Source organism: Lactuca virosa, chromosome 8 (assembly GCF_052849685.1).
Source record: "Lactuca virosa cultivar CGN04683 chromosome 8, Lactuca_virosa_CGN04683_v6, whole genome shotgun sequence".
NCBI lineage: Eukaryota > Viridiplantae > Streptophyta > Magnoliopsida > Asterales > Asteraceae > Lactuca > Lactuca virosa.
Genome location: NC_136433.1, coordinates 66,850,783 through 66,875,018, shown reverse-complemented (window position 1 = coordinate 66,875,018; position 24,236 = coordinate 66,850,783).

Genomic DNA, 24,236 nt, shown 5'->3' with positions numbered 1-24,236 from the left:
AAATTATAGAGAATTATTTATGAGTTTGTTTACTGCCTTTTGTCAATTGTTTATTCTTGTGTTTCATTTGCATGTTTTACTTCCAGAATAATATGATTATTCAAATTCCACAGTCGCTCATACTTTTGGAAGTAAGTAGTGAACTAAGACCATCATGAATAGAATTGTAGATTGTGTAAGGGAGTTAGACATATCAATAGTATTTCTTCAATATTCATGAGTACTTAGAAATAGAGATTTAAGTATTGGATAGACCCACACTCATATAATCACTTCATGGATTCTATCACGAGTAATTATGAGATGATAATATCTTATGATCTTGAAACGGAGATATATGAGTTGTAATTTACAAGTAGGTTGTATATTGGTAATGCGTGAACGCATCAGTAACTCGATGTTATAAAATGTATTGTCATGCATGATTTAATGAGTAACAGATGCAAGCATATGAGTCAAAGTTTATTTGTTCCTTTTGCCTTACTGGAAAAGTGATATCCTTGGGCCCTCAGTGATTTATGTTGACCAAGAGTGTCGGGCCAGGCCAGGACTAAATTGATGTGTTCAATTAAAGTTCTATGTCATTACAAATAAGAAATCGAGAAACAAAGTCTTGGATAATGAGATTGATTCTATTCCATGTCTCATGTCCAAATGATATTTTGCAGAACGGAGGATTATATGATCACTTATCTTAGGATGCACAACTAATTGGGTAAGAGTTCAGCAACGGCTTTTGGAAGCTACAATTTTCTGATCGATTCAGAAGTTATAATGGCAACTACAGTTACAAACTTAGGAGACTGTTAGATTAGGTGTCTAAGCCCATAACTATAATTGGTATATTCTTGAATTGATGGTAGCACGGTCCTTTTGGGTTGCCCTCAAACCTAGTAATTTGACAGAATGACTTATAGAGAGAAAGGTTAACTTATTATTTGATTAATAAATTGAAATAAGAAATTTATTGGTATATTATAATAATAATATATTAATTAGAAAATATATTATTTAATTAATAATTAATCAGAAATTAATTGGATTTAATTTTGGGGTTAATTAGATTAATTAAAAGTGCAGGGACTATTTGGTTATTTATTGAAAGTTGAAGAATGAAGGATCTAGAACCTCATGGGATGAGGTGGACAAAAATCTTGTAGGGTAAGCCTAGAATATTTCGTCCAATCCTCCTTGGATAAGGAGATTGGGTTTCTTGGTCACCAAGTAAATCAATCTAGGGCTTATCTCTTAAACCCTAGCTTTGGACCCAATATTCCTCTACTATATAAAGCCATCCCTAGCCCCATATTTCGTCCCCTCCTCTCTTCCTAACTTGGACGAAAATTGTTCTCTCCCCTCTCCTCTCTCTTAAGTCATTCTCTTGCTAGTTTGGGAGTTATTCCATTAGAGGCACAATACTTGTGGTGCTTGCTTCCAAGAGATCTACAAGAAGGAATTATTGTTATTTACTACAATAACAATTAAGGTATGTAATCCTAAACCCTAGTTTGTGTTTTTGGAAAATTACCTAGGGTTTTTAGGGTTCTTATTTGATGTTCTTAGTTATAGGTTCAATAGAGAAAACATAGATCCTATTTAGGTTGCATGCAAACTTAAGGGTTTTAAGTTTATTTGTTTTACCTAAATCCTATCAGTTGAGCCTAGGAGATGTTGATCCATGAAGATGTTGTTGCTCCCTCAAGAAGGGAAGTTGCGCCATATAGGAGATGTTGCGCCATCATGGACCATCTTGGTACATGATGCGCCATCTTGATTCCTTTGTTGTGCCATGATGATCCACGTATGCTTAGAAGATGATGATGCTCAAGAAATGCACCATGTTGTGCCACCATGATGGATGTTGGTCCATTAGTGTTTATGATGCGCCACCTGTGCATCGTGATGCTCCACTATGGTCAAGGTGGTCCATTATGTGTGTTGCTGATACACATGTGTTGTATGACATGGAAGAATGTTCTAAAAAAAAGCTGCATTGCAGATTGTGATTGGTTGACATCATTCATGGGCCAATGGTCTTGGCCCATTATAGTTTTAGGTCTGATCCCTCAAGTATAAATAGGGATGATTGTTAAGTCACTTTGTGTCTTGTATCTTGTATCCTTTGTGAGTAGGATGAATCTATGGTGATTTGTACTTGTAACCTCTGTTTGAGAACTCTAAAATAAAGAATACTCACCTCATTCCCATGGACGTAGATCCCCTTGACCGAACTATGTAAATATTGTGTCTTTGTGCACTTTTAGTTTTCCTTGTTATCCGTATTACTTCCTAACAAGGGTCGTCGGAACTTGTCATAAGAACTTGGCAAGTGGCATTAGATTTCTTCTGAGTCTTGACAAGTATCGTCTGATTTATTGATAAGTGGTATCAGAGATATGGTTGGTGTTCTGTTGCTTGAAGATGGAATCTCACAAGTTCAATTTGGAGAAGTTCAATGGTTCGAATGATTTCACTTTGTGGAAGGTGAAGATAAAGGCTCTTTTGGTTAAACAAGGATGTGCAACGACACTGGAAGGATAATCGAAACTCCCATAGGACATGTCGGATGAAAGGAAGGTGGAAATTCTTGAAAGAGCACATAGCGCTATTCTGTTAAGTTTGACAAAGGAAGTATTGAAAGAGGACGTGGATCAAACGAGTGCTGGTGGGCTTTGGGAGAAATTGTGTGACAAGTATCAGAACAATTCTCTAACAAACATGCTATACCAGAAGCAATGTATGTATACTCTTAGGATGTTAGAAATTACCCAAGTAAAGGATCATATGGATAACTTCAATAGGATCATCTTGGACCTACAAGGTGTAAATGTAAAGATTAAAGATAAAGATCAAGCATTTATCCTCTTATGTTAATTCTCGAATTCTTATAAGACATTCGTTGATACCATGTTGTATGGTAGGTAAATGATCACTGTGAATGATGTGAAGGATTCTTTGATGTCCACGGAGATAAAAAGAAAAGTTTCAGTTGGAGAAGAAGTTTACAATTTTAGTTTGGTCACAAGCAGAGGAAGAACATCGGATAGAGGTGGGGGTAACAAAGGGAAGTCAAGTTCTTAATCTAAAGCCAACATCAAATGTTATAACTTCAAGGAAAAAGGGCATTTCAGAAGAGATTGTCGATGCTGAAGAAAAGGAATAATGGTGTTGGACCAAGCAAGAACAGTGCTGCTATGGTTTAAGGAAATTCTAATGAAGGGGATGATGGTGAAGTTTTGATAGTTTGTACATATAGTTCTGTTGATGCTTGGATCTTGCACTCTGGAACATCTTATCATATGACATGCAATCGTGACTGGTTTGACTCCTTTAAAGAGTGGAAGGTAATAATCAAGATGGTTGATGATTGGGTGAGCAGTATCAAGGGTAGTGGCACGGTGCAGATGAAGATTCACAATGGTATGGTCAGGAAACTAGATTGTTGTTTCGTCCCAGAGCTTCGAAAGAATTTGATTTCTCTTAGCACTTTGGCGAAGGATATATATATTGAAGTATTTTGGAGAGGGTAAGTGGTAAAGATTCTCCAAGGTTGCTCTTGTAGTTATGAAGGGAAGGATGACTCCTCATGGGATTTATATTTTGGATGGTTGTACGGTTTGGGGAACGGTGACTATATTCCAATCCTTAGATCAGTATGACGATGAAAGGAAGTTGTGGCATCATAAGTTAGGGCATGTGAATGAGAACAGGTTGTTTGGTAGAGCTGCAACTGGAAATGTTAAACTTGATGAAGCTTGTGTTCAAGAGATACAAAGTAGGGTAAAGTTCAGTTCGGCTCAACACTCAAGCAAGGAGATCCTCGAGTGTGTTCTCTTAGAACTATGGGGTACCTCTCCTATGAAGTCTCATGGTGGATGTCAATACTTTGTGACTTTTATAGATGATTACTTAAGGAAGACATGGGTGTACTTTCTAAAGATGAAGGACCAAGACGAAGTGTTTGGGCGGTTCGAGGAGTGGAAGACGATGGTTGAGAAACATATCGGGAACCATGTCAGATCACTCAACACATAAAATGGGTTGCAAATTTGCAAGGCTTCGTTTGACAACTTTCACAAAACATAAGGTATAGTGAGACATCATACTGTACATCTAACAACATATCAAAGCGGAGTGGCAGCACAAAATTAACCAAACACTGGTGGATCATGCTCAGTGCATGTGATTATATGTTGATTTATTGGAGCATTCTAGGCGGAAGAAGTCAACACTACTTGCTATCTGGAGAATAGATCCCCATCAACTGCAATTGAGTGTAAGACTCCTCAAGAGGTGTGGTCTGGAAAACCCTCTAAGAATTCTGGTTTACGAATGTTTGGATGCCCTCCTTATGCTCATGTGAATGATGGTAAACTGGAGCCGAGGGCAATGAAGTGTATATTTATAGGATATGCATTTAGAGGGAAAGGTCATCATATGTGGTGTACAGAAGAAGGAAAGTCTCCAAAATTCGTTATTAGCATATATGTGACCTTTGAATTTTCTATGTGTAACCAGAAAGGAGGTGGTACACGTGTATTAGGGAATGATTAGGGTGCCCGCCAGAAGGTGGAATTTGAATTAGAAACACCACACAGTTTTGTAATAAATATGGAACAACCGAGTGACATGGATCAGCATAGGCGTGAGGAATCCCTTGATCAACCTAGGGAAGAAGTTTCTGGTGATGCCTATGCCAGGAAATACAACGTGAAGAAGCTTCTGGAAAATGATCTTGTGATGAATTATTTAGGAGATAAAAAGAAGATAACAAGGATGGATATTCGAATTGATATAAGAGCGAGATGGTTATACATTTCTCACTACGTTGAGAAAGTCTTGCGGTCGTTCTATCGTGATTAATCCAAACGTGTTGGTACTTCTTTGGCGGTTCGAGGCAATCGTGGGAAAGCTCATTGGGAAGTGGTCAAGTGGATCTTGCGACACTTGAAGGGAACGCTTAATGTTTGTCTGGTGTATGGTGCAATGTCATGACGTATGTATTTGGTTGGATTGGTAGACTTGGACAATGAAAGTGATATGGAGATAAGAACATCATTGGTGGTTGGTCTTGTTTAGAGTCTTCTTTTGAAATTGGACAAACCTATCATGTTCTATGACATGTTATGCATTCAAAAGTTCCATGCCAAGGAGAATCGAAAGACATGGTGACAGGGAAATTGCCCAGAGAGAAGTTCAAGATTTGTTTGGACTTGGTTGATGTTCGTAGGAGGTAAGCTCCTTCGAGGCTTGATGGCAGGAAGGGAGAGGAAGTTCTTGTTTGAGGTGGATTTCAGAGGATGCTCAAGTCAAGGTAGATATCGTTAAAAGTGACTTGAGCATTTGGAGCATTCTCATGGAGCATTTGGAGCACTTAGATATAAATGGAGCTATTGAGGTTCATGGAGCAAATGCAAAGGAATGGATCATCTGAGATGCTTTGGATCATTTGAAAAAAAGGAACGAATCTTCCAAAAGGGTGTTTGGAGATACTTGGAGTGGTTTGGAACAACTTGGAGTGGCTTGGAGCAACTTGTAGCATTTAGAGCAACTTTGAGCAACTTGGAGCAACTGGGAGCAACTTGGTGCACTTGGAACGACATTGTGCCATGTAGAAGGAAGTTGTGCCATCCTTGGGGATGTTGCGCCAAATGATAGCATGATGTGTCATCATGTCTGAAGTTGTGCCAAGGTGATTTTGGGCCAAGGAGATGTTGAGCGATGAAGATGTTTTTGCTCCATCAAGAAGGGAAGTTGTGCCATGGAGGAGATGTTACGCCATCATGGACCATCTTGGTACATGATGCGCCATCTTGATTCCTTTGTTTTTCCATGATGATCCACGTATGCTTAGAAGATGATGATGCTCAAGAAATACAACATGTTGTTCCACCATGATGGATGTTGGAACATTAGTGTTTATGATGCGCCACATTTTCATAATGATGCTCCACTATGGTTAAGGTGGTCCATGATGTATATTGTTGATACACATGTATGACATGGAAGAATGTTACAGAAGATGCTGCATGGCGGATTATGATTAGTTGAAATCATTCATGGGCCTATGGGACAATGGGCTTGGCCCATTAGGGTTTTAGGTCTGATCCCTCAAGTATAAATAGTGATGCTTGCTAAGTCATTTGGTGTCTTGTATCTTGTATCCTTAGTGAGTAGGACGAATCTATAGTGAATTGTACTTGTAACCTCTGTTTGAGAACTTTGAAATAAAGAATACTCCCCTCCTAACCAAACCACGTAAATACTGTGTCTTTGTGTACTTTTAGTTTTGCTTGTTATCCACATTACATCCTAACAACGGTCTTGAAAAGTATCGTTTGATTTCCGAAAAAAGATGCTTAATTTATATATTCAACTTCATAGTACATATCCAGCTCTACTGGTGATGGTGATGTGTCACCACTCCGGGAAGGGTTAAGGAGGTGGAGAAGTATTGAACATAAATTTTCCGGTGAGGATATTCCAAAATTTGATTTATGTTATACAGTTCATTGGAGTCGGTGTTTTGCAGGTGCAATCGATCAAGAATCGTGCGGTTAGAATCAAACAAACTACTTCAATCGATCAGGTTCTGTGGAATCTGATAAAAGTAGAATGAGTTCCAATAAAATGAGCATAATCCACATCTGTCAAATCTTCCAATATATTTGGACACAAATGCAATCAAACAATGATATTGTTGATGGGTTTTGAGCATTCTAACACTTCCTAAGTGTACATGCAACCCTAATAACCTTGAATCTATGTTTTCTCTATATACATGCAAATTTCTTTTCCAAGGTTATTTCCTAACTAGCATGGCATGGGGATTACATAAAACATATAAACTAGTAGAAATACATACCTTGTTGTTGCTTGGATTCCTTCAAGACTTTGTGAGCCTAGCACCCCAAATGTTGTGCCTCAAATGCTTCACACAACACCACAAGACTTGGAATAACTTGAGAGAATACTTCTAGCACTCAAAATCGGTTATGCCCTCTCTAGTAACACTAGGTCACGATTTTGCTAGCCATAGGGTTCCTTTTATAGTGTTGTCACAATTAGATGAATGCCCTTAATTGTCATGACTCTTGATTTCTCATGACCCATGGGTTTGTAACTCCCATGGACTATCCATGGAGCTCCATATGGTTATAACCAAACCCATAAACCATGGATCATTAATCCACCATAAAAGAATTGATGATTGTCATAATCAACCCTATATATTTAATTAGTCTCACTTTGATCACCAAATTAATACTAGATTAATACTTGATCAATACTAATTAAATAATACTATTATTAATATATTAGAACTTATAATATATTAATAATCATAAGTGCCTTATTCTCTCATCTAGTCTATCCAAGTATTGCAATGCCATGCAACCCAAATGGACCATGCCGGGTCGGGTCAAGTACATACCAAATAAAGTTATGGACTTAGACACTATATCCAACAGTCTCCCACTTGGATAAGTCTAATAACTATATTTGCAAATACGACTTCAAAATCCGACTAGCAATCGTAGCTCTTTCAAAGTCTCTCGGAACTGAGATGATGATGATACGCCATTTAAGATAAGTGATCATATAATCCTCTGTTCTCATGATATCAGCCGGACAAACACATGGAACATGGTCTTACTTATTGTCCAGCATTTGTTTCTCGATCTCTGATTTTTGTTTCGACATAGAACTAAATTGAACACATCAATTAGGTTCTGACCGGGCCCGGTACATGGGTCAAAACCAAATCATCGAGGGGCCCAGATATCGCTTCTATTTCTAGAAGGAACAGATAAACTTCGACTGATATGCTTGTACTAACTACTTGTTGAATTATTCACAAAGGCACGTTTTATGACATCGAGTTACCAATGCGTTTTCGTGCAATCAATGAATAACCAACTCATAGTCAACAACTCATATCTCTAGGTTTGAAGATTTATATGATATTACCGTCTCACGATCACTCGAGATAAATTCCATGAAGTGATGCAAGTGAGCGTGGGTTGGATCCAATACTCAGCCCTTATGAGTACTCATGAATGTTGTAGCAACCATTGCATTGTCTAAAGCACTTTAGACAAATCATACAAGCCAAATTCATGACAGTCTTGATTCATATCTACTTCCAACATATGACTGACTGTGGATGGTTTGAATAATATGATATATACCATAACATAATTATTCTGGAAGTCAAAACATGCAAAGTGAAACAAAAGAATAATACTAATCTTATATGGCCCCAACACTTTGAGTGTAAATAAAAACACCTTTTATTTAAGCACCATATTGATTACTCATTATTTATGTTTCGATTAATCAACTTTATGCTTGAATTAAAACATTAGTTGTCCCATGCTCCAAGCATGTACACTATGTTTTTCCAAGCAACAATTATGCCATACTCCAAGTATGCATACTATGTTTACATATGGTCCTCTCTTTGTGAAATAGATCAATTGACAATATTCCAATGATGCTCATTTCACAATTCCAATCCTCGTTGTAAATGAAAGAATAACAAACTCTTGCCATCTACTGTAATCTGTTAGATTCTAAACTTATATGCAATGATCCCCTTGTAATGACTATGCACAGAAGTCACAAAGACTTGGCAACAGAAATTACAAAGTATTCCAATGGAAAACAATTCCATGGAAATGAAGTCTCAAATTCAAAGTACATTCCTTTGAACATCCTTCTTAGCATTAAGTTCTTTAATCTTACACAGATTCAAAGAATAACTTCCACCTATGGAGACAATTCCATATTACCATTTTGACCATCACTTCTGAACAAGAGTTGCCTCTTTTCAAAATATGTCAATATGGTCCTTACTCTATACTTCTAATTGTCCATGAGCAACCAATCTTTGGTAAACCTTAGATTGTCCTCGACAACTTTGCTTAATCATTTTAGTCATTTCCAATTCTATTCCTTTTTCCATCTTAATGCCCTAGGCATTTGGAAAATTTAGAATGGATGAATATTATAGCACATGTAATCAAACCTATACCCAAAGCATATGGGACATGATTTATGCTATAAAAATTTTTATTTGCCATGTTTTCATAATTCGAACTATGAAGAGGGATGTCGTAATCATAATCGAATTTTGAGAATGCAACATATATAGAATTTCCTTATGTTAAACCATTCCAACATAACATTCATATATATTCTTTACTAAAGTAGATTAAATTCTCAATCTAAGCTTGTAGAATTGGAGTGAAGTAGATTAAATTCTCAATCTAAGCTTGTAGAATTGGAGTGAAGTATAAAATCCTCTCCCTTAATTATAGCAAAACAACTTTTTCAAGGCGAATTGAAACTTTTGTTTTCTATAATTAACATTGCTAACCTACAATATTTAACATAATCGTCATGCTCCCACTAGCATAATGATTACCAGCATAACACTTTATGCTCCCACTAGCTTTGACATGTACTCAGAAATCAATTGGACTTCTAGAAATCAATACTTTATTGACTTTCTTACCAAAGTTCATATTTCTGATACTAGATTGCTTTGATAAGACTTTATCAAAAACATACACCTTTCCTAAGATAGCTCACATGTTTGTCTAGACCTTTTGCAATTCTCACTAGTTAGTGTGCCGGTTAACCACACACGCTCCACTAACTATATGAGAATGCAAATATCACATCCGCTATCTACTTAAAATCTTCTTAGTGGAAGCGTTTCCTCACCATCATTTTCATGAATCGAAGAGAAACCTTATGACACTTAGATTTTATGGTGTATGTGTTCCTATCCATGTGAATTTGTCATAACCATAATCACAGGCCTAGGTTAGTGACACTTCCAAATTCATATGGACTGAACTTGTGCAATCTTAATTTCTTGCCACCTGGTAGCACAATGCCCACCATTGCTTCCGGGTTATTATGCAAACAATTGAGAACTCATAGAATTCACAAGCATAATCAACTTTTAACTGGAATAGACACAGAAATAAGAATATGTCAACACGATAGGTTACAAACCTCAAGTCGTGGGCTAGTGATTAACAAAACTCTTGATTAGTTCTTGAAACTATTTCAGAATCTTTTAGACTCCCACTATCCTCTTGACATATAAGACTTCTCTTTGTTAAGAACCATTTCTTGACAATACAAATATTCAAGAGCTAGTGCGGATTCTTATCAAGTTCAACACTTCTCACTATTGGTTTTAGCTGGTCTTTGTTTTATCCAAAACATCACAACTTAGCAATCTCAAATGTACAAGAATAGGAAACATCTTACTCTACATTTTACAAGTGTTATGAACTTTCTAAAGACTATGTCACTCAAGTTACAATCTTGGAGTATTACTCCAGGATTTGTTTTTTGGAACGAAGTATGAATTATCTTTTGATTTAACCATTTCAACAATTCACGATTCCTCTCCTTAGGCAACAAACACACTAAGGTGTCCTTAGAGGATCAATTGTGATATGGTTCCATAATCACTAAGATAATCATAAAACAAAATACACAAGTACTCTCCCATCTCTTCAGATTGGAGAAACTTTTATCTTTCTGCCTTATTTGATTCTTCTTATTCATTCTGCCATACATTGAAACTTTTCCAATGTTTCAGAATTACAGTTAAACTCGTAAGCATAACCATATTTACTAAACTTTAGTAAATCATAACGAATAATCTTATCTACCTTTGTGGTGGACCTGACCAGCACACAACCAAGTGTACCCAATCTTTTAGTCCTTCACTTGACTCACATGTACATGTGAACAAGGAATTAGTCTTAATTTCCCAAAGACGAAAACTTCTCATTCATCATACAATACAAGTTGCATGATTCCAAGTTTCTATCTAACTGAAACTTGGGCGATGAGAATCTTTCCTTATTTGGTAAATTATGATACTACCACAAATGAAAGAATCAAATCCATTTCCAAATATTGCTATTAATGGAAACATATAATCAATAATTTTTCACAAATGCCATTGTAAGGATACTTAAAATAAATAAAATCAAAACTTTTCTTTATTTTAAAACTTTACGGAAAACTTATCCTTACAACCCATATGAAAACCTTGTTGTTATCTATTCCTAAGCAATATGTCTCAACTCTTAAGTAATAGCTCAAAATTCTGATCACCGAACCATGCGATCAAAATCCCTCTTCGCGATCAGAATCAACATATACTTTCTTTAGGTTTCTTCACTTTTCTTTGATTCTTAAAACATCAACATGTGACCCAGTCACATCATGCAATAAGAATCTCAGAATATAAACTTAATAGAGTTAGACAATGGACTTTACCTGAAGTAGAGTCAAACATTTGACTTTACTATCCTTATGGACTTTTAGGTAAATTTGGCAGCTTCGCAACCAATGCCCTTCCTTTGGCAACAGAAACATATGGACTCTTTGGAAACAGTACACGGGACTATCACAGACTTAGCCTTTCTCTTTACCATTTGGTCAACCGAGTTGACTATGGCCAATCCCTTTCAATTGGAAAGAGAAAGTTTTTCTGGACTTCCAATGTTACCATTGTCAATGTCCATGGAAGTTTGGGAAGTTGATCTTCCAATCAAATTTTGCTTTACCAATGCTCCAAATCATTGCTGATTCAGCATCATCAAGCAACTAGGTAAGATCATTAAGGGTCATGTCGTGATCTGTTATCAGGGAGTGACCAAGTCAACAGCCAGCTACCTTGAGACTTCGACACCCGACTCTCCCGGCTTGTCAATATGTGACTTAATCTCCAAGACCTAAGCACATATAGACTTTGTTTGCCAATAGGGATTGAGTGACTTAGAACTTATCATGTCTTGAAACTTGTGGGATAGGGAGATTTATTGGAGTAGGTGGAGGAAGTGAAGTATGATTTTCAGTCCCACTAATGCATAACAAAGGGATTGATCTTTCACCTTGATTGCCATTCGGGATATCATCTTCATTAGAAAACTTCTTCCTAAAGATTTGGGAAGACCATAGCTATCTAAACTAGACATCTATAATGGGAGAAATTCAAGTTAGTTGATTTAAAGTCCTTAATATAACACCCAATATGAAATATTAAGGCTAGGACCCAATAACCTATTTATAACTGGAAGAGGGATGCCGTAATCCAAATTATAAAATAGTTAAAGGTAGGTAAATGACGATTTACCAATTTCCATCATGAAAAACGAAATATAATTAACTTTTAATTGGATTTGAAACTCCTAGATCTTTTGAGATACATTGAACTTTCAATGGCATGTTTGAATCTCGATTGTGCCCTCTCAAGTTTGTGACTGGGATGCCGAGGATCACAAACAAGGTGTGAATAACCATACAAATTGACTTGGTACCCTCAACAATATTACCTAATCGATGTGCCGGTTAACCACACACGCTCCACCGATCTATAATAAGGTCAAGTTACCCTTTGCCACTCTTACTAGTCCATGTTAGTGTGCTGGTTAACCACACACGCTCCACTAACGACTTGGTAAGGTACAAAGTGTAATTTTATGGGCTAGCACCAATTTCACATTTTCCTAAAGTAACTAAGAATGGGAATTTATAATGTATAGTTACTTTATAATTCATTATACTTTTAACGAGTATTTAAAGTCGTATCCTACCCGTTCGGCTAACGACCCTCCACCGATCAAGGAAGCGGTGGGTGAGAGTGGACACCCATTAAGTCACCATTTTATAGGCAACAACCTTATACCCCCCTTATAGACCGGCTTCGTGAATGAGGCCTACTAACGATAAGAATGACATAGTCTTATACATATCTATATAATAAAATTATAATAATAGTATAAGTGTTGATTTTTAAACTTTTTAAAAATCTAAGGTTTAATTTGGAATTAAAGTATTAAAGTGTAAGACTTTTCAAATTCCAAAACTTGAGGGCAAGATTTGAAACTATTCCAAGTCTCTTCAATTTGTAACTTATGAGTTTTAATGGTTCATAAAAATGAAGACTCTTCATTTTATGAAACCTCTTTAGTTCTTTAATCATAATTAAAAGAAGTGACTTTTGGTTATCCATAACTTGAGGACAAGTTATGGACACCATCATAGCCATTAAGATCATGAATTAAACACACATGGAGGTTACACATAATTCCTATGATCTTCTAAACTCATATGAACACAAATTCATGTCAAGCAATTTCAAGAAAATCATATAAACATATACAATACTTGAAAATTGATAAAAGTCATGTAAAATGGGTTAACATAATCATTATCATTTTGAAAAACAGATTTTACAAGTCCAAAGCAGATTGGGATAATGATCTTAATCCATTTCCAGCAACAAAACTCGAAAAAACTGCCCAGCACGCTCCTACTCGCCGAGTGCATTATTTTACTCGTCGAGTAGGATGAATTTGTTCATGGACTCGGCGAGTCCAGTCGTCAGAATGCAGAATTTTCGATTTTTAAGCAGTTTTGCATCAAGTATACAGAAAACAATCCTAGGCTCTGATACCACTGATGGATTTTGAGCATTCTAACACTTCCTAAGTGTACATGCAACCCTAATAACCTTGAATCTATGTTTTCTCTATATACATGCAAATTTCTTTTCCAAGGTTATTTCCTAACTAGCATGGCATGGGGATTACATAAAACATATAAACTAGTAGAAATACATACCTTGTTGTTGCTTGGATTCCTTCAAGACTTTGTGAGCCTAGCACCCCAAATGTTGTGCCTCAAATGCTTCACACAACACCACAAGACTTGGAATAACTTGAGAGAATACTTCTAGCACTCAAAATCGGTTATGCCCTCTCTAGTAACACTAGGTCACGATTTTGCTAGCCATAGGGTTCCTTTTATAGTGTTGTCATAATTAGGGTTTACACATGAATGCCCTTAATTGTCATGACTCTTGATTTCTCATGACCCATGGGTTTGTAACTCCCATGGACTATCCATGGAGCTCCATATGGTTATAACCAAACCCATAAACCATGGATCATTAATCCACCATAAAAGAATTGATGATTGTCATAATCAACCCTATATATTTAATTAGTCTCACTTTGATCACCAAATTAATACTAGATTAATACTTGATCAATACTAATTAAATAATACTATTATTAATATATTAGAACTTATAATATATTAATAATCATAAGTGCCTTATTCTCTCATCTAGTCTATCCAAGTATTGCAATGCCATGCAACCCAAATGGACCATGCCGGGTCGGGTCAAGTACATACCAAATAAAGTTATGGACTTAGACACTATATCCAACAATTGTATGCTATTGTTATTTCCTCTAAGTCTTTCTTTGGTACTTTAGCCTGCTTTTATTGGTGTATTTACAGCTCTGCTCTTGTGGTAATACTGATGTGTATATGTTGGATGCATTTTTATGCATCAATTTGGTTATATTTAATCTAATTTCGTATCGTATTTTTAGCATTTGTAATCATGTTTTTAGTAAAAGTTGAACAATGCCTGCTTTCCATAAGAATCCCGTACTGCTTATATTTTAATGTATTTTTCAGGGATGTTGATGCGGAGTTGGACTTTGGATGTAAGAATGGAGCATTGGAGCTTAACCAGAGCTAAACGTGTCTGAGCATGCTAGAGAACTGAAGAAAGTAACTTGCAATGAAGTTTTGGCCCTTAAAATGTCTAGGGGTCGTGGGAAATTTCTGAGTGTTATTTTATGGTGTATGATCTGCAATGGCCAAGCATAGGTTGTGCTCCTCAAGCACGGGCTATGCCTACTCCCTTATGACAAATTTCATGATTTTTCAAGATTGATACATTGCGTCTAAAGGGCACGACCTAGTCACTCAAGCACGGGCTGTGCTTCATGGTCGTGCTCCGATAAAAAAGTTTTATTTTGGCAATTTCCTTCATTTAATTACACACTTGACCTGCCTCTAAACATGGGGAGAGCCCTTATTTTCTGCCACACCCACTATATAAATGGGGGATGTCTTCTCGGTCAAACCCTAAGCTACTGCAGACATTTTTTTTGGGGATTTTCTTAAATTTTGCCTGATTTTCCAGATCTGAAGATTGCGGTTTGACTCGTTCATCTAGTTTAGTAAGAATTGTCGTTTAGACTTTATTTTTACTGTTTGTATTCATTTTTAGCCATGTTAGGCTAAAACCCTATATTTCAGTTTCACAAATGACTCGACTTTTCGTGCAAGTAATTATTAGGCATGATTTTTTATTGTGTAGCCTGTTTAGTTTGATCAGTTTTATGCTTAATCGAACGTTTGATTTTGATTCGGCGTCTGTTAGCCACTTTAATCGTTAATGAATTATTCCAGTTATCAGATTTGTTTAGATAAGTAATTGTCTTTATTAATCAGTAAAAGTAACGAATATTAGAATGGTTATGTGTTAGGATTAACTCTAATATAAACTGATCAAGCAAGTCTTTACGCGTCTGAGCTTGTGAGAAGTATTAGACTTTATTGGGAATTTTACATTGTGTCTAATGCTATTTTTTCTGAATTAATTAAGAGCATATTTGGTTAATTTAGTAAAAAGTAAGGTTTAATTCAAAGAGCTTGTTTTGATTAAACATTTTAGTAAAATAAAATTGTTAGAGCTTATTAATGATTTTCAGTACCAGTTTAAACAGACACAATTCAGTAATCATGTTGAAAGTTATTTGCATGATTAGGAGAGTCACCGCGAAGCTAAAATTGCCTTTACTTTCTGAATTTTACTCTAGTATTTAAGTTGCGTTTTTCTTTTATAAATTTCTACTCGATTTAGTTTTAATCATCAAAAAAATCACCCCCCCATTTTAATTTCTGTTAAATTAGTCTGTGCCTTACGTAAGAGAGACATAGACCTTAGGATGTGTCCCTATGGATTCTACTCTATTTTCCAGTACTACCCCCTAGTGCATTTGAGCAATATTTTTATTGAAATTTTAATTTGCTTAAATCGTGCGTGACAACGGTTTAAAAAATTGGCGTCATTGCCGGGGACACGACAAACACTAATCGTTTTATGCCAAGATTTTCATGTACAGGTACTCCACCATAGCTCGATCCAGAAATAAAGAAGACAACAAGAAAACTCAGAAGAGAAGCACTATAGCAGAAAAAGTTATAGGGTTTTTTCGTATCAACATCTTCTCTAGCTTCAGAGGAAACAAATCCATAAGGTAGTCCCTTGTTGAACGAGCATGAGATAACCTTTCTATCCTTTCCTAAATCACCCCCATCCTCGCCTACCCACAATCTCTTCAAAACCTACTCTCCAACACCCTCCATTAAATCTGAAACACCCGAACCATCATATTCAGATACAGAAATAGAACTAGACATGAGCGAACACGAATATGATCCTAAAAAGAATCGCATAGAATGGGCAACACAAGATGTTACACAACAAACTTTGTGTATCACCTATCCAGAAGCTCGGAACTTTGAGATGAAGTCAGGTTTAGTTCACCTGTTCCCAACTTTCTGAGGCCTTGAGAACAAAGATCCGTATAAGTTTCTCAAGGAGTTTCATGTAGTATGCTCTGGGATAAAATCGCATGCTATCATGGAAGACCAGATCAAGTTAAGGGCATTCCCCTTTCTGTCCAAAACAAAGCAAAATAGTGGTTGTATGATCTTCCTTCTGGATCAATCACTACATGGAACGAGTTAGCTAAGATTTTTCTGGAAAAATACTTTCCAGAAGTGAAAGTGTCCAATCTTCGCAAGAGATCCTCTCCATTAAGAAAGGAAAAAGAGAGGCCCTTCACACTTATCGGGATCGTTTCATGAAGTTGTTAGTCCGGTGCCCGCAACATGGGATCAGTGAATATCAGCTATATCAGTGCGTTTGTGAAGGCCTGAACCCAATGGAAAGGCGACTGATCAATGCTTCGAGTTGTGGTTCACTTGAGGATATGAGACTGACTAAGATACAGTCATTAATAGAGAAGCTGGCAGTCGAATCAAAACAATCAGCAAACGAAGAAGAATGGTATCCAGATCAGCCATGAGGAGTAAAGGAAATCAACAATGCCCAACTTGAGTCTCAGATTTCAGAATTGACAAAGGCTGTTCTTTTACTAAAGAAAAAAAAAGTGTGTGGAACCAAAGGTCAGACCTTGTGGGATATGCGCGGAGACTGGACACCCAAAAAACATGTGCCCAATATTGCAGGAAGACACTGAAGCTATCCAGGCCATGTGAGGTTATCAAGTGCAACAAAGAGAGTTTGACCAGCCGCGCAACAACCAAGCTTGGGGAGGATTCCAGGTCAATTTTCAGTAAAGACCCCAGTAGAACTTTCAACAGATGAATCAGTACCAACATCCATCAGGCTTTCTGTAACATCCGTCACTTGAGGTAATAATTATTTAATGTCTTTGTAATTAATTGTTGGGCTATGAAATAAATAAATGGATTATTGAGTGGACTTTAGCAAGTGGTCCGAAAGGATTGGGCTACCCGAAGACATACGCTGGGAGTAAGCATGGAGTACGTGGGGCGAAGTGCGACATTGGATGCGGGGGGAGGAGGAGGAGGTGCGTACGTACAGCGTACGCAAGCAGACTCAAAAAACTAATTTTTAGGGTTTAAGCCATATAAATACAACATTCTGACTCAAACCCTAGCCTCCATACCAGCCTCTCAACCTCAGAAACCCTAGATAGCCTTTCTCTCCTCATCCTTGTGTGTTTTGGCCTTTTAAAGCTTCTTTGGAGATTTAGAGCTTCGGAAGGAGAAAGAGGAAGTTGAAGAAGAAGAACTTGAGTAGCTTGAGCTCAAGGATCTGGGATAACACCACCATTTGGCACTCATTTGAGGTAAAAGCTTTCAACTTGCCTCATGAATGCTTAGATCTATGTTAATGGAGTTTTGGACCTTTTTAGGTCCCAATAATGGGTTTTTATGGTTCAACTTCATATCTGGGCTTAGGGTTGCCACCCTTAGTACTATATGAGTCCTATTAGCAGTAAAGTTTCGATCTTTAAGGTCCTTTTTTGACCATGCATGAGTTCTAGTCATTTCCATGGAAGTTAGTTGCTATATTCCAATTTTGGGTCCATTTGGTGGGTTGCAAGCCACCAAGTAATCGACTTTATGAGTTAAGACATGTTAATGGACTGAGATCTGTAATTTGGACTTAAGGTCTTAAAGGATTAAGCACTTTTGAAGTTTATGGCTTAACAGGGTAGTACGTTGGGCATACAAGCCAGTACGCGCATCGTACAAGCCATGCAGCATGTACGCTTAGCGTACAGAGGAGTACGCCCTACGTACTCGTTGAGTTTGGGCTTCACGACATTTGGGCCTCGGTTTGGGCCAATCTTTGGACTTCTTAGCTTTTGGGCCTTAGTGGGCCATCAGGAGTCAGTTATTGGGCCAAGGACATGTTTGGTCTTAAGGGAAGGCCTATTTGATGAGTTAGACCCAATTTAGAAAATTGGGCCATTAGTGGGCTTGGGAAGATTAGATGGAATTGGGCCTTGGATATTGTCCAAATTACACCAGGGGTAAAATGGTCATTTTACCCTAAGAAGGATTATGGGATTTTGACTAAGTGTTGTTGTGATAATGATAGTCGGGGAGTCGTTGGAGCAGCCGTTAGAGATTCCTTACCGCGAGATTCTGCATCCTGCTTAGCGAGGTGAGTTTCCTCCTGTAGGAATGGATCGAAGGCACTAATGTCAGCCCGTTTATGTATGTTAGTGTATTCCGGACTAAGGTCTGCTGTCGGGCAGTGCCCGATGTAGGTTTATATGTTTCCGGACTTCGGTCCGATGCCGAGGAATGCCCAAGGAATGTTTGTATGCTTGATGTCTTCGTGATTCTTGCATGTCCTTGTTTTATATGTTCCGGACTTCGGTCCGATGCCGGGGTAAGCCCGAGGAATGCTTATATGTTTATGTTATATGTTTCCGGATTTTGGTCCGATGCCGGGAGGGGCCCGAGGAATGTTTATATGTTTATGTTATGTGATTATGTTTATATGTATTTTATTGATATGTTTATATGTATACCGGATTTCGGTCCGATATCGTGCGGAGGCGTCAGTGGCGAAGAGCAGATCCTTCTAGTTGACAGTAGAGGAGGCACGTGCAGCTCCCGATGTGGTGATGGGTATGTATCTTCTCCTCATCTCTTTATTTATATTTATTTTTGCTTATGTTTATGTGTTTCCTTATAGGATCGTTCCTTGTGAACGGTATATATGCTCTGGTATTATTTGATTCGGGGGCTACCCGATCTTTTGTGTCACTCGCGCTCAGTAAGCGGTTTGTAGGAGCTCCAGGGGAGCTATACTTTCCACTAGATGTAGAGATAGCAGATGATAGGACCGTTCGGGTTGCGAGGGTTCATCGGGGATGTACACTATAGTTGTTTGATGAGCGGTTTTTGATAGGTCATAGATTTGTGGTTTGGGCTAGGCAATTATCAGTATATGTCTTGGTAGGGTATTGGTCATGTTAGAGGTGTTCTGTAGCTGATTGTTTTGTGTTTACAGTTGGGTAGGTGTTTACGGTCAGTGTGTGTGATTCTTCACGGTGTACTTGACGTTTTTAGTGAATGAACGTGTGCATTGCTTGATTATCTGCTTCTTCTACTCATTTCTGTTATTGTTTGTTTTGATCACTGGTTTGATATTGTAATTAGGACCTTACAATTGGTATCAGAGCAAATCTGGTGTCAAAACAAGCTGTAGTGGTGTTTATGGTTGAAGGAATCTTCAAATTCTTTGTTGTTCAAGGCTTGGTTCTGCATCAGATCGTGTTTCACAGCTAAAGGAATCAAAAACTGACTGAAAAATACTCGTCCTCATAATTTCTGGGAGTTTACGGTTATTGTTGTTGAAGGGAGTACGACCGTAAACATTCTATACAGCTGTAATCTGTTGATCTTCAAAGGCCGTAAATTACTATTCCTAGAAAGCCGTAAATAGCTAATCTTCAAAGACCGGAAACTATTGTCTGACCGTAAACAATCGAACCGTATTCGAGTATACGGCCGTAAACAGCTTTCGGCCGTAAACTTGAGTAAATTGATTACGGCCGTAAACAAGTTTTCATATTTTATTTTGTTTTGTGTGTTCGAGTATCTTTTCTTTTAATTAAAAAAAACAACAAAAAAATGGACTCACAAAACTCATCGATTCATCATGAACTGGATTCCATAATAGGAACAACCACACGTATTCCACGTCTGTTATCTGCCAAAGATTTCCCAGAATGGAAATATCGGATTGAGAAGTATATCAAGATGGGAGATTTCAAAGTATGGCGTAGCATTCTCAAAGGACCAGTCAGGATTACTACCACACTTGCAAATGGAACAATGATTGACAAAATGTATGCAGATTACACTGATGAGGATTTTGAAAAGGTGGAAGAACAAGAAAGGGCTCTGGCTACTCTGACCATGGCTTTATCTCCCGATATAGCTCAAGGTTTCAGAGAATATGATTCAGCCAAAGCACTATGGGAAGCTCTAATTGAAGTCTACGAAGGAAACGAAGACATGAAACAGATCCGTCAGGATATGCTAAGACAAAAATTCAATATGTTCAATCATATTCTTGGTGAAACCCTGGAAGCTGAGTTACAGCGATTTACCACACTCACTACTGAAATGAGTTCAGCCGGAATTTATGTGCCTAAATCGGAAATAAACAAGAAGCTGTTTAATTCTCTGTCGAGGTCATGGGATATGAATGTTGTTGTGATCAATAAGACAAAGGACCTCAATCGTCTAAGTCTAGCTTAAACAATGGCAATTATTAAAGCTTGTGACTTGGATGACAAACAGAGAGAGATCAACCATGTCAATTCATACTCCACTGCTAATCTCGGGATACAATCCAACAATGCCTTTTCATCTTTCACCACTCCTTAAGTTCAACTGTTTGTTGCTTCCTAACCATCATCATATGTCATTCCATCTATGCAAAGTGTTCACCCTCCAGTATCCTATCCACAAGTTGCTTCTTCTTCAAAGGCACCTGCTCCAGCTCCCGCTCCAACCCTTGCTCCCAAAGAGAATGACGAAAATTTGGCGCTTGCAACTGGTCTAGTCAATTGTTATAATGATTTTGTAGCCGGTGAACTGCCCCCTCAATTGTCATTTGCTGATTTGGACCAAATTCATCCCGAAGATGTTGAAGAAATGGATATTACATGGCAGATTGCGATGGCAATATTCAGGGAAAAGCAATTTGCAAAGAAAACTGGAAAGAACAATTGGGGAATGAATGCAGAAAAGAAGGTAGGTTTCAACAAAGGAAAGCTTCGTTGCTACAACTGTCACGAGCCGGGTCACTTTGCTCGTGATTGTTCGAAGCCTGACAGACGAGTAAACACTGATCGAACGATAGTACCAGTTGGGAACAATCGAGGAAATGCCGATGTTAACAGTGAGACTGCCAATCTAGCAGTGGTAGCTCAGTCATTTGACTGGGAGGATCAGATTCAGGCCTTGAATATTTCAGTATCTGAAAATGCTCACTTGGCTCAAATCAATGACAATCCTGAAGAGAAAGATGAACTGGACCCAGAGGAAGAAATGATGGAGCTGCAATTTGCATTCATGGTGTCTACTACTCCAGAGCCTGAAAAGAAAGAGGTAAGTCAGACTTCTTGTTCTCAAACATGCATTGATAATGTTAAAAATCTACTTGAGCATATAGAATTGTTATGTTGAGAGAACGAGGACCTAAAATATGAAATATATCAACTTAGGAAAGGACAGAAACCTCTGCAAGCACAATTAGAAGAAAAAACAAAAGATTTTAGGAAACTTCAGCAAGAATACAACAATAAATGTGCAAACTATAGATATGTGACAGAACAACTTGCAGAGTTAACTGCTGAACTTGACACATTAAAACATAAGTTTGAAAATGCGGATTTTAATTTCAGAAAATTTGATGTGTCGAGTGAAGTAGTTGCATCTATGATAGAAAACGGTTTGAGATTCAAAGATAATCAGTCAAAGGGTTTAGGGTATGATAAAGTGCCTCCTCCTTTTAATCATACCTATCAGTATAACCCTTTGACAAAAGAGGAAATGGACAGAGAGGCACATCTCAAATATGGCAAACTTGTTGTATTTGTGTCGGGATGTGGTCCTCAGGTTGAAAATACTAATGCTTCTACTTCTTATGCAGATCAACCATTAAGTCAACTCAAGCAAGAAGTTGAAGAAAATATGTCTGATAATAAGATTGTTTCTGAACCTGATGTTTTTGTTTCAAATGATGTTGCTTTTGTTTCTGATTCCAAAACTAATGTTGTGTCTTGTGATGATTCTGCGTCAATGTCCGATAACTCAAATTTCATTCATATGTTTGATGATTTGTTTGACAATACTGATGTTCCTGTCTCAAGCACATCCACTTCACCCTCACCAAACACACAACCTGACCCTTGCACATGTACTTGTGGGAAAAGTAAGGGTGTCATTAAAGAAAATAAATCAGAGAAAGGCAATACCAGTTTTCGTGATCAAAAACAAATTTGTTTTAACTGTGGTACTACCGGCCACATTGCTCGCAATTATTCTAATAGGGCATTTGTACATTTTTCCACACCAAGGAGAGAAAATGAGTCTCAAGGAAGGTCTTTAACGAGAAAATCCTCGAGATCTCGTCTTCGTGATGATGATTGGAAAGTTAGTAATAAAAGGAAAAGGGCTGATCTTAAAATGAACAAACAGGTTTTCACTAAACCAGTCATAGGTGCCTTGTCGAAATCGAATACGGCTAAGCCAACGTCAATTTCGTCAAAGGGTGCATCTGGATCTTCGACTAATCCTAGTCAAAAATCTAAATGCACAAAGAAAACGAAAAATATTTCTAAATCACATATGAATCTTTTAAAACCTAATTACCAGTGGGTGCCCAAATCTCAACTTGTCCAATCAACATCATCTCCTGAGTGTATTTCTGATGATAAAGAAAAATCAAAAGGTCAAAAAGGAAAATATGTGGATGTTAAAGGTAAACCCAGGGTTGTAATGACTTGGGTTCCAAAATCTCATTAATCCCGCTCATCGTGCAGGAACAGCTACGGAGGAATGTCGTCAGACCGTGGTATGTCGACACCGGTTGTTCCAGGCACATGACAGGAGACATCTCCTAATTGCATGACATTGAAACATTTAATGGGGGTTATGTTTCCTTTGCGGGAGGGGATGGCAGAAAGATCACTCAAAGGGGAACAGTTTCAAATGGAGTGCTAAGTTTCGAGAATGTCAACTATGCGCCCGAGTTGAAGCACAGTTTGTTAAGTGTTTCTCATATTTGTGACAAGGGCTATTCGACGCATTTCACAGATAAAGAATGTCTAATTTTGAAGTCAGGCATTGTCATTCCAGATGAATGGATTCTTGTAAAATCAAAACGGGATGGCAATACATATATCATTGACATGAACAACAATCTTCCTGAACAAGTAACTTGCCTCTTCCCAAAAGTTTTCGAGCACAATTATGTTGTGGCGCCGTGGCGCGGTCATGCTAATGCAAAGAACTTGAATCGACTTGCAAAGAATGATCTAGTGCGCGGGCTTCCTGTCAAAGACTTCATCATGTTTGAAAAATGTGTGGCTTGCGCTCAAGGAAAACATCACAGAAAACCACATTTGCCAAAACAGGTTAATTCAATCAACCAAGTGCTACAATTGTTACATATGGACTTATTTGGTCCGGTCAACGTCCTCCGCATCAACATAAATTCATTTTGTCTGGTTGTGATCGATGATTTTTCACGATTCACGTGGGTCTTCTTCCTGTCCAACAAAGCTGGGGTCGCTGACTTGATTAAGAAGTTTATTGTGATGACAGAAAACCAGACCAACCACCGGGTGAAGGCGCTTGGAACTGATAACGGAACAGAATTCAAGAATGTTGTCCTTGATCATTTTTGTGCAGAAAAGGGATTGTGCGTCAATATAGTGTTGCTCACACACCGCAACAAAATGGTGCTGCTGAGCGGCGAAATCGAACGTTAAAAGACGCTGCAAGAACGATGTTATGTGACTCCAAACTTCTGGTTTTCTTTTGGGCCGAGCCGATCAACACGGCGTGCTATGTCCAAAATTGTGTCCTGATCAACAAAGCTCAGATGAAGACTCTATACGAAATTTTGTACGGTCACAAGCCATCTGTCAGTCATTTCCGTATTTTTGGTTGTCCTTGTACCCTCCTTCATCTGGAATCCAACCCCAAATTCAATACCAAAGCCGATGATTGTTACTTTG